Source organism: Frieseomelitta varia, unplaced genomic scaffold (assembly GCF_011392965.1).
Source record: "Frieseomelitta varia isolate USP_RPSP 00005682 unplaced genomic scaffold, Fvar_1.2 scaffold_26, whole genome shotgun sequence".
Taxonomy (NCBI): Eukaryota; Metazoa; Arthropoda; class Insecta; order Hymenoptera; family Apidae; genus Frieseomelitta; species Frieseomelitta varia.
In genome coordinates this window covers 65,700-79,374 of record NW_025109990.1, presented here as the reverse complement: position 1 = coordinate 79,374, position 13,675 = coordinate 65,700, and the positions used below count along the sequence as shown (strand labels likewise).

Genomic DNA, 13,675 nt, shown 5'->3' with positions numbered 1-13,675 from the left:
CGATGGCACAAATTGATCGAGAAGAAACGTCGCGTGAATGCAACGTTGGTCCATGGTAAATGAACAACTAAACAAACATGCAACACGGAATTTAAACCCACGTGGCTTATAATGAAGAGTTAATTTGGTTTACGATAAAGAGTTTATTATTATATAAGATCGTGTAGTGTTAAAATATTATATAAGAGTAACAAACGCGGTTCATAATAAAGAGTTAATTTTGGGAAATTAGAAGAAAGACGGTGACAAAGAGCCATAATTCCCTATATCTCTCTCAAGATCTGCATGACATGACGATAGTATCTCTCTAGATTTACACGCTATTACGACTCGATACTCTCTATCCAAAATTTTATTCTCAAACCTCTGTCTTTACAAACACACGCATAACAACTATACTTTACATATTTTACGTCAGAGCTGGCTAACTGATGGCGCGCGAGCCCTTGCCCCTACTTTCCTGATTGCTATCCCCTCCACTGTATTGATCACCCCACTCTCCTACTGATTCAGTGGAGGGGATACCGCTAGCGACTAGAAAAGTAGGGGCACGTAGGTCGCCAGTTAGCCACCTTTGCTTTAAACGAGAAGTCACATATTAGAGAAATCATGCCAAATACCATGGTTAAACAGGATGTTTAAACAATCACACGAGACACTCAGTAGACGACAATTGTCTCGCTCTTAGACAGAAGAAAAAAAATCCGGAAACTTCCTCACCTCCTCTCTACGCAAATACGTGCTCGCGTAATTGAATAACAAATCGATATAATAATTTTTGCGCTGAAAAAGGAAAAAAACAGAAAGAAAGAAAGATGGAAAGGAGCTACGAGCTATTCGAAGGCTAAAAGCTTTCCTCTGTGACACTGGTCCCTGGCCCAGGCGTAATTGATACATCAGATTCGAGATGCTTTCAATCGCGCCGGGTGTCCCAAGATGAAGTAGCCCGCCCGTCTGATCTCGAGCGTTAATTACGTTTCGCCTTGGCGGGAAGGACGTCGTCGTCGTCGTCGTTCCATCTTGCGCGAAGATCAGAGAGAGGCTAGAGCCAGAAGCGACCAGCCGAGTTGTCGTATTTACATCGGACCAATGAACCTCTCTGGGATTCTCATCGGAAGAGGAGAACGCTGTGAAACGTCCTTTGATGCCCGCCTGATTCCATTTCTAGAGAAGATATGTAGTAAGGACGGCCTCGATTCGCCGAGCATGGAGCATCCGGTATATCAAAAAGACGTGGAATTTCTTCCGCTTTGAATTGCTGTTTTATTTCTTCTTTAGAACAAAAAGGGAAGAAAGCTACAGCTTGCATGAACAATACAATGCGGTTTAGGTTAACAGGGTATTAAATATTGTTCCAATTGTATTAAATGTTGTTCCAATTGTTTCCAGTTTCTGACTTTATTCGTGACAGCTGCCAGTAATAAGAGGTCGTTTGCTTCGATCGTTTCATTTTCATCAACACCTTGGCAACATTCGCAGAATTTCGAATTACGCACACTCAGTTTTAATTTAGCAGCTGTTTTCAATCGCTAGTCAGCTAAATCATGAGCAGCTTGTAAAACTGAAACAGCTGCGTCATGTGTACTTGGCCTCCGAATTGAAAAATTGGTCGTCCCAACTGCTCCGCTAATTCCGGCGATTCCGAAAATTTTCGTCGAAGACACTGCACCGACGAGGGACAAACGGGGCAATAAAACGTGTACGTATTTAGATGGAACGATATCTCGGCGAGATTCTCGCCGAGGGGAGGGAGAGGGGGGGGGGGAGAATGCTTTTGTGCAAGCAGCAATACGTTCACCCTTGCCACTGACAGATATGAATGGTCCCGGCATTGTAAAAGCCGGCAGAATTTCACTTGCTCTCGCGGTCTACGTTCTCTCTCTCTCTCTCTCTTTCTCTCTCTCTCTCTCCCTCCCCTCTCCTCTTTTTTAATCCCGTTATCTGGCACCGGCCAAAGAATATTTTCGTTATCAAAAAAACCGTGATTTCGGCCTTTATCTGGCCGAAACGACGCGATACATCGTCCGTGTCTAAATCGATCAGCGCGCGCGGTTTTTACGCGCGATTAAAAAAGATGGAACGTTTTTTTCTTTTTTCTCTAACGATCGTTCAGAGGCTCACGACCCCCGGCAATCGATTCATGTCTCTCTCGCCAGGGTGGAAACGTTGTATCGTTTTAGGAAATGATTTCGCGAGTGATTTCTCCATTGTTTCAAACACCCTCGCTGCTTGTCGCTAATGGCGACGCAGCGGTGGATGCTTTCGAATGGATAAATAAATGGAATTCAAGGCGAGAAAGCGTCATCCTTTGTCGGATCGTGAAATGTCTTTGAAAATTTGACGAAAAAGGACATTCTGACTCGTACTGGTGCCTTGATATTTCGATCGATATGTAGACACTTGTGCAAATTTGTGATTCTTGTTAACTTAGAAGGTAATATAAGATAATAGAATATAACTATAAAATAAGATAATTTTCAATATAAGACAATTTAAGACAATTTAGAAGCTAATTTTGAAAATAAAGAAAGAGCAGAGAATCGTTTTACACATCAATGAGAAATTGTAAAAATTTGCAGTGCATTCAGAGTAGTTTAGAGCAAAAGTGGCTAACTGGCGGCCGCCACATGCCCCCACTTTTCTGATCGCTAGCGCTACCCCCTCCACTGAAACTTCCTCATCCTGCACGAGCTCCACTCTCAATCTGGAGAGATCGATGCAGTGGAAGGGGCAAGAAAAGTGGGGGGCAGGTAAATCGACTTTGGTTCAGAGACTGATGTTTCTACGTTCGAAGATGCAAATATGGAAATGTACGAAATACAATGCTTCGCGAAACAGACCATTAACAATTATAACACAGCTAAATGCACAGAACACACCGCGAAAGTATATCACGACTATCGCGAAGATAATCTAAGATAGCAAAGGCTGAAACGAAGCGGCAGAGGCCCGAAAAGAGGAGGAGGAATTGCGACGCGCATTTCCTCCCAGAGAAGAAAACGACCGGTCGAGGGAAATTGTCGAGTCACGTGGAAGAAAATTATGGTCGGCAAAGTAGCTACTTATTACGCGGTTCGGTGCGTTCGAGCGCCTGTGATTACCTCGTCGACGGTGTCGTTGCAAGTACGCTCCTCGTCGCTTCTAATTATCTAGTTAACCGTGCCTACGGCTCGGGTTTCCGCGCGCGAAACGCGACTTTCCGCGTTCTTCCAGCGCCTGCGGGAAAATATTTGCGAAATCTTCAGCGTGAAAGTGAAAACAGAGATGTTTGTTCGCTCGGGTATTACACATTGAAACAAAAGCTAAACAGCAGAGCGTTTGTAAAAAAATTTTTCCAGTTTACGCGCAGACGGTTTGTGAGTGTTGATTTTTACACGGGTGGAAGATGTTTGATTCATCATTTTGTTAAAATTCACATTTCTTTTATTAAGGGGGTATTCTAGTGTGAAGTGCGTATTTTCTTTAACTTTATTAGGGAATTTTTTTTATACCTCTTTTGGTTAAATTGACAAGGCTTATTTGTACGTGTTTCAACGACGTTTTAAAATTTTTTGGGACAAAGAAAGTTAAAATTAGTGGCACTGCATACTCTCAAGCATAGTCGCTTTTAAAAAAAGGTCGTCTCATGGTGTCCATGATTCCGGACATTCTGCTTGTCGGAAATAAAAAAACGTGAATGTTCCTTAATTAGTATGAGTTTTGGTTATAGCAGCTACCAAAACAAAAAAAAAAAGTCGATAATTTAAAAAGTAGCGATACTTTGAAGTTCGATTATCGATTTTTGCATGTTTCTGTTAAACTTTGGATATCTAAAAAAATATAAAAAATAAAATTTTTTGGTTGATTCTGGTAGGGGCTATAGTCACACGTATACTTAAAATTTTGAGTCAATTGGTCAAGTAGATTTTGAGATATCATGGACATGTCGTTATGAGAAACATCGTTTCCAGAAAAATGCCTTTAAAATTTACTATTGCTGCGTTCTTCAAACAATCATAACTTTGTCAATTTTAGGAGATTTATTTTTGAAACCGCATCCTTTAAGAATGTGCAGAAAAAAATCGATTTTTTCAAAAGTTCACACTAGAATACCTCCTTAAATGTTTAAACTTTAAATTTAATTTCTAACTACGAAGATTCGAACAAGACGTACAAATAAAATCCTGCATCGCTAGGTACACATGTTCTAATAAAACCGTTTAAATAAAACACTCTGTGTGTAATAATTTCAAGTAACGTTCAACTTCTGAAAGGAAAGCGAAGGAAAATCCAGAGCTTCGTGTCGGATGGGCGTAAAAGTGTAAAGCACAATTTCAACAAGATTTTACGCGAGATTCCTGGCCGAGTTAACGATCGAGCGACGAGCATGTCGCGATTAGTATAAAAATTACGAACCGTCGCGTTCACAAATCGTACAACATTGTCGCGTGCGCTCGCAGCTGCGTGCGAGATCCACATTCTACACGCGCATAAATTCCCGTGTGCTGAAACAAGAGGATCAACGGATCGATAACCTGCTTCGCGATTTGTAAGGAAATTAGGAGACTGTCATACCATGCGAACGAGCATTCGTTCGAACATTGTAGTAGGTTAGAAATGTGAAATAGTTGAGTTCTCGGATAGCATTCGTGCGAACATGAAATGAAATTAATTTTCACCTGACTCTTATCTTCCTCTTAAATTACAATATCTCGAATGATTGCCGTGCTAACGCTATGGAAATGAGAAGTAACTTTGAAACAGTCGAGGGGAATTTTTTCCAGCGTGTAAAATCGCACGAGATATTAGGCTAGAGTTATTCGAAAACGTGGAAACAAACGTAGTGAAGAAGGTAAAATGAAGAATGAAAATAACGACAGATATCATCGCATATGTTAATACTTTTAGTATTAGTTTAAGACTAGATAGTAGTGTTAGATAGACTAGATATTGGTTTAGATTTAGATCCAATTTCGTGTGACATCTTACCGTATCGATTTAGGTTCTGCACCGTAGCACTATTAATTTAATTGAAATTAAATGCTACATCTGCATCCAAAATTACTCGGTAAATTGAACGTGAACGCTTTCTTACTTAATTTCTGACTACGATGTAAATTATTTTTTACATGAATCAGCATTATGTGTAAAAAAAGATTTATAAATACATCGACCAAATTTTAGAAGTGAATTTAAATGTAAATGTTCACATTAGACAAATTCGAAAAATTCTGTTTGAAGTTGCAGAACGGAGTTTTTGTTTAAAAAAAAAGGAGCCAAGCAAAGTCAGAAGTTCTCGTGGCGAGAGCTAGTAATTAATATCGTTTTCCAAACTGTAATTTTTTGCAAAACGATATCAAATAAAGAACCACGCAATTTACAGTCCAGTTTCTTCACTTCCCGGAGGTTTCCCGGTTTTCTAGATTGTAGAAACAATTAGTCGACAAGTGAACTTTTTTTCCCGCGCGGCGCTCGCACTTCCGAAATATGGTTCGTCCGCTTTCCAATATTATTCCAAAGGGAAACGTTGTTTCGATAGAGCCGCACGCTGCTCGGAATGCTTTCAAGGTTTCAACGCTATTAAAAATGGTCGTTGAACTCGTTGGCACGTGTACTCGTGCCGGAAACTAACCGTGGAAACAACCTGACCTAAACCTAATCTACAATGTGCTCCATTTCGACGATTGAGATCAAAGTGAGTTCAAAGTTCGAATTCATGAATATTCATACGATCTATTAACGCTGCGACTACACGAGCTAACAAAGCATAATACGAGAGAAGTGAATACGAGAAAAGAAACAAACAAATAAACTTCTACTTGTACGAATTTCCGTGAAAATATCACCGACGAAAATTTTCGTAGCAAAAGTCACATTGTTTCAAGCTGACTGCAGAGAGGAAATAAAATAGAGGAACTATCGTAATACGTCCAACGAGAGTTGTTTCTTTCTTTTTTCTTCTCTGACGAAAGAAAATAAAAACTGCAAGTGTTTCTTTGAGCTGACAAGAAGAAAAACGACAGCCGACGTGTCTGCCAAAAAAAAAAAAAAGAAAAAAAAGAGAGTACAAAGGGGAACAGTAGCTATGAAATTCGTGGAAAGTGATGGCAGCTTTAAGAACAAATATCTCCGGCATGGTATTTATCCTCAAGATGAAAGAAGCATTTGAATAAAGCCACGAGAGAGAGAGAGAGAGAAATTCTCTGCTGATTCTGGCCTGCGACCGTCAGTGAGGCAAAGCCTTTTGTTGATCCGCAGGTTTTATACGGCAGCCTCAGGCTCGATACAAATTAAACCGCATACCGATATCCTCCCCGGCGCCCCGCGAAATGCATATTCGCGTCTCGTTCCGTGTTTCGACACCAGCACCGCCGCCTGGGATTGAAATATTTGGAAAGAGAATGGAGAGAACGCGGTTCCGTACCCACTAAACTTACATAGCGATTACACGATTAACCTCGCTCGAGCAAGTGCTTGAATGTTTGCACGCGTTCTCTGCTTGCCGTAATAAAATTATTTGAACATTCCGAGGGCGATACTGGCGCGATTTTAACGATGATATTTGAAAATTAGGAGCGCACAAACCGTGAAACTCTCGCGCAATAAAGAAGCTACAACGCATCGAGCAATCTCTTTAATTTATCACCGAGTGTACAAATAACAATAAAATAAAAGCGAACGGCGGATTTTCCATATGCAAATCCACATTTTTGAGAAAGGTGTTCAATTCCGCAGTTTAAATGCAAAATGCAAACGCTTAACAAAAAAAAAAAAAAAAAAAAAACAAAAGAAACGAACGATTAACAAAAAAAAAAAATTCTTGTCAAACGAAAAGCGATAGATTCGCATTACAAAATGCTTTACGTCTTTTTCGTGCATGAAATCTACGTGCACAAAGAGCTCTTTGAAAGCGGCTCTCGATGCTGGAGTGGCGAGCGGTTTTTTCTTTTCCTTTCCTCTTCCTCCGAAACGCGCTTCGATCTCTTACGTGCCACGACAAATGACCACAAAACCGGCTTTAAGCGGCTCGCGAGCTTCGATCCCGCCGTCTCGATAGATCGTTCGTACGTTGGAGAGACGGCGATACGTAGCCCGGTCAACAAGGCGAAATCGCGAACCAAGGGAAAGCGATATTACAGCGCGAAGCACATTACGGAATGCATAAACGTCAGTTCGGCTCTCATAAATTCGTTTCTTGCCCGACGTCGTGCTGCGCGGCGAATTTGCACCGAGAAACACGGGAGAATGAGAAAAGGGGGAGAAAAAGATTGAAATTACGTGACGAATTTCGTACGGCGCTACGTAACTTTCGATCGGAAGCAGATATCAAGAATGTTTAATTAATGAGAAGACTGAGCGATGTGATAAACCGACAAGTGTTTGCAAAGAGTCGAAGATAAATAGACCGTGGATTTTTGTGCAAACTCATACTTTTGAGAGTCAGCGGTTGAGAAAACAGAAATTGATAAATTCTACCGATGAATAGATATTTGCAAATTTACGAAGAGCTGCTAAAGAAGCGGCAAATTCGACAATCCCTTACGACAACACAAACCTACCGCTCGATTCTCTACTTGTCCATTGTCAAGCAAAAAAACCAAACACCATTGGAACAACGAATGGAAAACCACGACTGCTAACCATCAAAAATAACTTCTACAAGAACGTAATACCACCTGCTCTAAAAAGTCGTAATATCAAGAATCAATAATCGGACATACGAAAGTAACACACAGACACATACTCACCAAAGAAGACCAACCACTCTGCGAACGGTGCAAGACGACCCTAACAATAGACCACCTCATACTACAGTATAGCGAAGTATACCTGCTGCTAAGAAAACAACTCAGAGTCAAGACCCACCCTAAAAGACAACCTGATGGACAGTGAGCCTGCTACAATATTTGAAACACACCAAGATCTACAACAACATCCCTCCTCCTAATGTCGCTAATAAACCATGAAGATAACGAGACATAAAATAATTGATTAAAAAAAAAAAAAGAAATGTTCTCCAAAGTAGAAGGGACGTTAAAAATACATAAATAAACACTGTCACTGAAAATTCACACTGACAAAGTAAAGAAGGATTGACAAACTTGTCGAAACGTCCCAGAAATGGGGATCGGTACGATAACGATCGAAGATGAAGGATCCAGAGAGGAAACGAATCAGTTAGCGACACGCGAACGCGAGGGAGTCTAACGTTGTCGCGATTAAAGCAAATTGCAAAAAGGGATCGCGCGCGATCTAGCCGCCGTTTATCGCGCTAATGGAAATTAGAGAGATTATGAAAACACGCGGCCAACGCCTTAAATATGTCCCGGTGGCTGGCAGTTTGGGGGAAAATTTGTGCCTCCTCTTTAACGACCGTGTCACCAACACGCGTGCACGCGTATATATCTGACCGTCTTAAGGCACAACCACAAAATTTATCACCACTAAACACGACATCCCCGAAAACCCGTCCTCCTGCCGTTCTCTGCTCGTGAAATTGCGCGCGTGAATCCCACGATACGTATATCGTCTGAGATCTGCCCGACGTGAGTGCACGTGAGTTGAAACAGGCAACGAAAGTGTATTAAACGTCGCTTCGAGATTAATCAATGACAAATGAAAATTATCGATTCACAACTGTCTCTGAGTAATTTTAATTCTCGTCAAAACGTATCTCCCCCCCCCCCCCATTTCAATTTCTCCGACTTTCATGTTTCTTTAGTTAAAGTGACAGGAATTTAGAATTGTTCTACAGTCAGTGTGAAATAGTACACAGCATCTAGCAAGTCACGGCGTGAACCAAGACCAAATTCGTCAACGTTGGATCGTTAGAAAGAATTATAAATTCGAGAAGGGGAAGTAATTTTACGTAGTACTGGTAAGGTGATGACTTCTAAAATGGACTGAGAACCAGCAGCAGGAGAACTCGCAATTTGATGTTGATATACATACGTATATATACACGGGTCCTATTGTGAATAATACCTTAGATAGTTCAGTCCATTTCATCTCCACTGCTTTATCACTAAATATTGCCTGACTTACGCCACCGGGAACTGTTCAACGGACCGCCGGGCCTTGGGTACCTCGCAACGATTTCATTGTTCACGATTCTGTTCATTCTGCGTTCATCGGCATTTACGGCGCCGCGCAGCGCCGTCGTTATACGAGACAGGCCACATTTGTCATCCCCGAGGAAATAGTTGATTCAACGTTTCTAATTAAATGCCCCGGCAATAAGTATATTCAGCGGGGGTTATAATTTATCGATGTTGATAATTTATCCGTCCGCCAACTTTCGGCCGGAACCGGCGAGCGGTGTTGTTCGCTTCGCGTGTTCGTCTCAGCAACGAATTTCACAATGGATTCTTCAAGTCCATTTCGAAGTGTATCATCAACAGAAATTGAAATTGACGTTTGCGTTCTTTCAAAAATTTCTTAATTCTCCGTAAGTCCCTTAAGATTCCCTGAAGATTCCAATTCCCTAAATCTCTGGAGTTTCCTGCACTTTTTAATTTTCTGAGAAACTAATTGCCTGAAAATTTTCAATTTTTTCCGACTTCCCTAAAATTCTAATTCCATAAGTTGCTGCATTTTCTGTACTTTACATTCTCTGAGCCTTTAATTCCCTGAACTTCCTCCGAGTTTCTTGGAATTCTGATTTTTTTAAATTGCTGACTTCAAGTTACTTTTAATTCTCCAAGCTTCTAATTTTCTAAATCTTCAATTCCCTGATTTTCTTAAAATTCCAATTCTCTGAATCTCTCATTTCCTGTATTTTTAATTCTCCAAAGTTCTCTAAGCTCCTGTTTCCCTAAATTTTCTGATTTCCATTAAATTCCAATTTTCTACATTTCTCGTTTCTTGCATTTTTAATTCTCTAAAGTTCTCTAAAAAAAACTTTACTTCCCTATAATTTCTAGAGTTTCTTAAGATTTCAATTTTCTGTACAGATTTATAATTTCCTGCACTTTTAATTCTCTAAGCTCCCAATTCCCACGATTTCCAGTGCCCCGATTTTCCTAAAATTCTAATTCCTTAAGTTTCTATTTTCCTGTACTTATATTTTTCTGAGCCTCTAATTTCCTAAATTTCGAATTTTCCAAGTACATAAATTCTCTGCTATTAACAATTACACTTTTCCTTTAATTTCTCTCTCTCTCTCTCTCTCTTTTTCTCTACATTATATACACTTAGCAATAATATAATTTCCTGCAGCTTACACTCCCAAAAAGATTTCGAGAAATCTCTCACTCGCAACCCTTCAAATTTGAAAGGGAACGCAGAACAAGAACTCGTTGCCTCGATATTAGCAGTTCCTCCCTGATCCCTTCTGTTTCGCGAAAATAACCACGGACAGTACACTTTCCGTCGGGATGACGAAGGGGAAGGGAGGGGAAGATTTGCAGAGTCGTAGCGCCGAGCGGGATTTTATAGAAAATGTTTCTGTTTTTCTGACCAGGGGGATGTGACGCGAAAGGAAGGACGTGAGGGAGGAAATCCGTGAACGGCGACCCGCGGACGGGAAACTTCCACGGCGGTTCCGCGAGTGGCGGGGCCGGGATTGGCGAAAACAAAATCTCGAATACGAAAGTCGAAAGGTAAACTTCTTCCCCGGTGGAAATGTTATGTCCGCCCGTGGGCGAAGACAAGTAAATTCAATCCGAGACGTCGCGTCACTCTGCCTTTTTCGCGGAAGACGGACAGAAATCGTCCTTTTCTCTTCTTTTCTTTCTTACAGAACAGATAGACGGGAGGAAGAAAGGGATTTGCCGAGCCGCTGATTAGCCCACGATAATTATTATCGATATAGTAATTTGTTAATTTTTAATTTTGAACAACAAAAACATTACACTTTTGTGATATTTTGAAGTTTCTTGATGCCTTTCATATATATATAAATATATATAAAATTTTAAATTAATATAATTAAATTAAGTTGTATAATGAAAATATATTTTTACCGAACAATAACAAATTACACTTTTGTGATATTTTGAAGTTTCTTGATGCCTTTCATATGTATAAAAATATATATAAAATTTTAAATTAATATAATTAAATAAAGCTGTATAATAAAAATATATTTTAGTAATAATTAAAAATTAATAATGTTATTAGTAGTTTAAAGTAATGAAAATGAATTTTTTTTAAAATAAATAGATAAAATTTATTTTGTACCTTTAATATCAGGGTTAATTAATTTATTTTAATAATTTTAATTATCTCGAAAGTAAATGATCTAAATATATATATATATTTGTAAAATAAAAGAAATAAATATATATTTAGAAATTAAACGTTTATCGTATTTATTAATATCTAGCTTTTTAAATAAATTTAATTCAATATACAATAATAATTAATAAAATAATATCACTTATTATCAGTTCAAATATCACTATACAATATATATACATTTGTAAAATAAAAGAAATAAATATATATTTAGAAATTAAATGTTTGTCGTATTTATTAACATCCAGTCCTTTTAAATTTTAAATTTAATTCATATATAATAATAACTAATTATAATATTACTTATTGTCAGTTCAAATATCACTATATAATATATATATACATTTGTAAAGTAAAATAAATAAATATATATTTAGAAATTAAATATATTTGTCGTATTTATTAGTATCTAGCTTTTTAAATAAATTTAATTTAATATATAATAATAATTAATCAATTATTATTAAATATTATTCATTATCAGTTCAAATATCACTGTCGCTATCGATTTTTATTTCTCTCTGCTTATATTTATGGAAAATTTCTTCGATGGAAGATTAATCGAGTTCCAAATAAAAGGCAAAGGGCGTTAATGTGTTCGTTAATGTGTTTTTCGGGGGGGGGGGGGGGGGGCCGATTGCGATTTGTTGAAGGCTCGAGTGCTCGGAGAGGTCGGTCGCTCGGTTAAAAGGATCTCGCCACCCACCCCCGAACAACAACGACGACGACGGTTATCGCTTATGAGTGATAGACCTTTCCATTTAATGCAATGCAAATCCGGGATATTTCGCAGGAAAAAGTTTCGATGCAATAGCGCCATAAATCAGCGCCGGCCCGGGCTGACTTGGGAGATTCAATTTACCGACGGTCGACGGTGGCACCGGTTTCTCCAGTTAATTAATCTTCATAATCCCATGATCGGGAGGGGGCCAACGTCTTGAGATATACATTTCTTCCGCTATTTTTCAATGTAACGGCGACACAGGTATCGATTTGCTTTCCCTGTCTGTCCTCCTCTCGCCGTGCGACTCCAAGTTTAAAGAGAGTCGATCGTACGTATGTACCTTACGCTCGTGTACGCCGGCACTGGTATCGCCAGAACGATTTCTAAAACGGAATCTAAAACGGCCATCTTCTTGATTCTTTTGTAACGATGGCGAGACTTCTCAGAGACTTGAACTTCTCTCGGGAAATATATAAGTAAGAGCTCTTTCTGCAAGTTCTCTTTTTGCATTTCAATTCTTCTGACACGAGCTTTGTGCTTTCGTTGTGCGTTTATATTTTCGGACGATTCTTGAAAACTGTCAATTTTAGTACGAGCGAGCGTTCTATTTTCGAACTCCGTAGTGAGCACATAGTATTTTTCAATACACGTATTATATATTTTATAATATTATATATTATACTTATAATATAAAATATTATATTATAATATTATATATTATATAAAATATTATATTATAATATTACATATTACATTTATAATATAAAATATTATATATTATATTTATAATGCAAAATATATATTATATAAAATATTATATGTTATATTACGAAGAATAAAAGGCTTCTATACATTCAAAAATAAAAATCGCGACAACGTAACTCTTTCATCGAGAATTTTCCTTCCAATCGATCCTATTGAATTCACACTCGACGAATCCACTTCTGTATCTCGAAACGATACGAAAATGATTTGAAGAGAGTCCGTACTTTGGTAAATACGCGTGTACATTTACGGAGAAATGAAAAGAAAGGAAGAGGGACAAATTGTAAAGAGAAACGACACTCGATACTCTGCGAGTGAATGAGTTGAAAGATTCCAACGTCAACGTCGCGAAACCACATTATCGCGAAATTAGCGATAACAGCGAAATTGAAGGCTGACACGAATCGAAAACAGCGGGAAGAGGATATTACGTCTGCAAACACGCGAAAGCGCGAAGCTATATATTTAACGCGTTTAACGAACATTGGGAGAAGCCAATTACATCGGACGTGTCGATAAAAAAAAAAAATGATCATGTCGATTATCGCGAGCCTCGTGTGTTAAATCGTTCAAAAGGTTGCACGCATACCGTAATGAAAACCGTGAACCCGATAACATTGACGAAAACGTCGATTTTCCCGCCCGAATGTTTCGTAATTCTCCCTGCATAATTTTTTTTCTTTCGTTTCTTTTCATTCCTCCCTTCCTTTTCTTCCTTTCTTTCTTTCCTTTAACGCGAGTCAATTTCGCGCTTCGAACATTCGACCACTATTATTAATTTAATTTTATTAATTCACGGCGTATCCGTCCGTCGAAGAGGGAAAATGATTGGAAATTGATTTCGCCGGTTTCTGCACATTCTTCTGAAATTAGCCGCGGCGCGTTGAAAAATTATTAACGAGCGGCAACAAAACGGACGAATTAATATTAATACCGGGGCGACGGGAATTCTGTTTAATAATTCATGAT

General features: G+C 38.8%; 1 long non-coding RNA gene across 2 annotated transcripts; it reads left to right on the top strand.

Moving 5' to 3' along the window:
- Positions 1–603: 603 nt before the first annotated feature.
- On the top strand, positions 604–10,857 carry LOC122528805. Of its 2 annotated transcripts, none has more exons than XR_006306671.1 (3): positions 604–1,699; positions 10,442–10,580; positions 10,726–10,857. It is a non-coding gene; the product is annotated as an uncharacterized LOC122528805 (long non-coding RNA). The 2 variants fall into 2 exon arrangements; XR_006306670.1 differs by having other exon boundaries at positions 10,721–10,857.
- Positions 10,858–13,675: the final 2,818 nt, after the last annotated feature.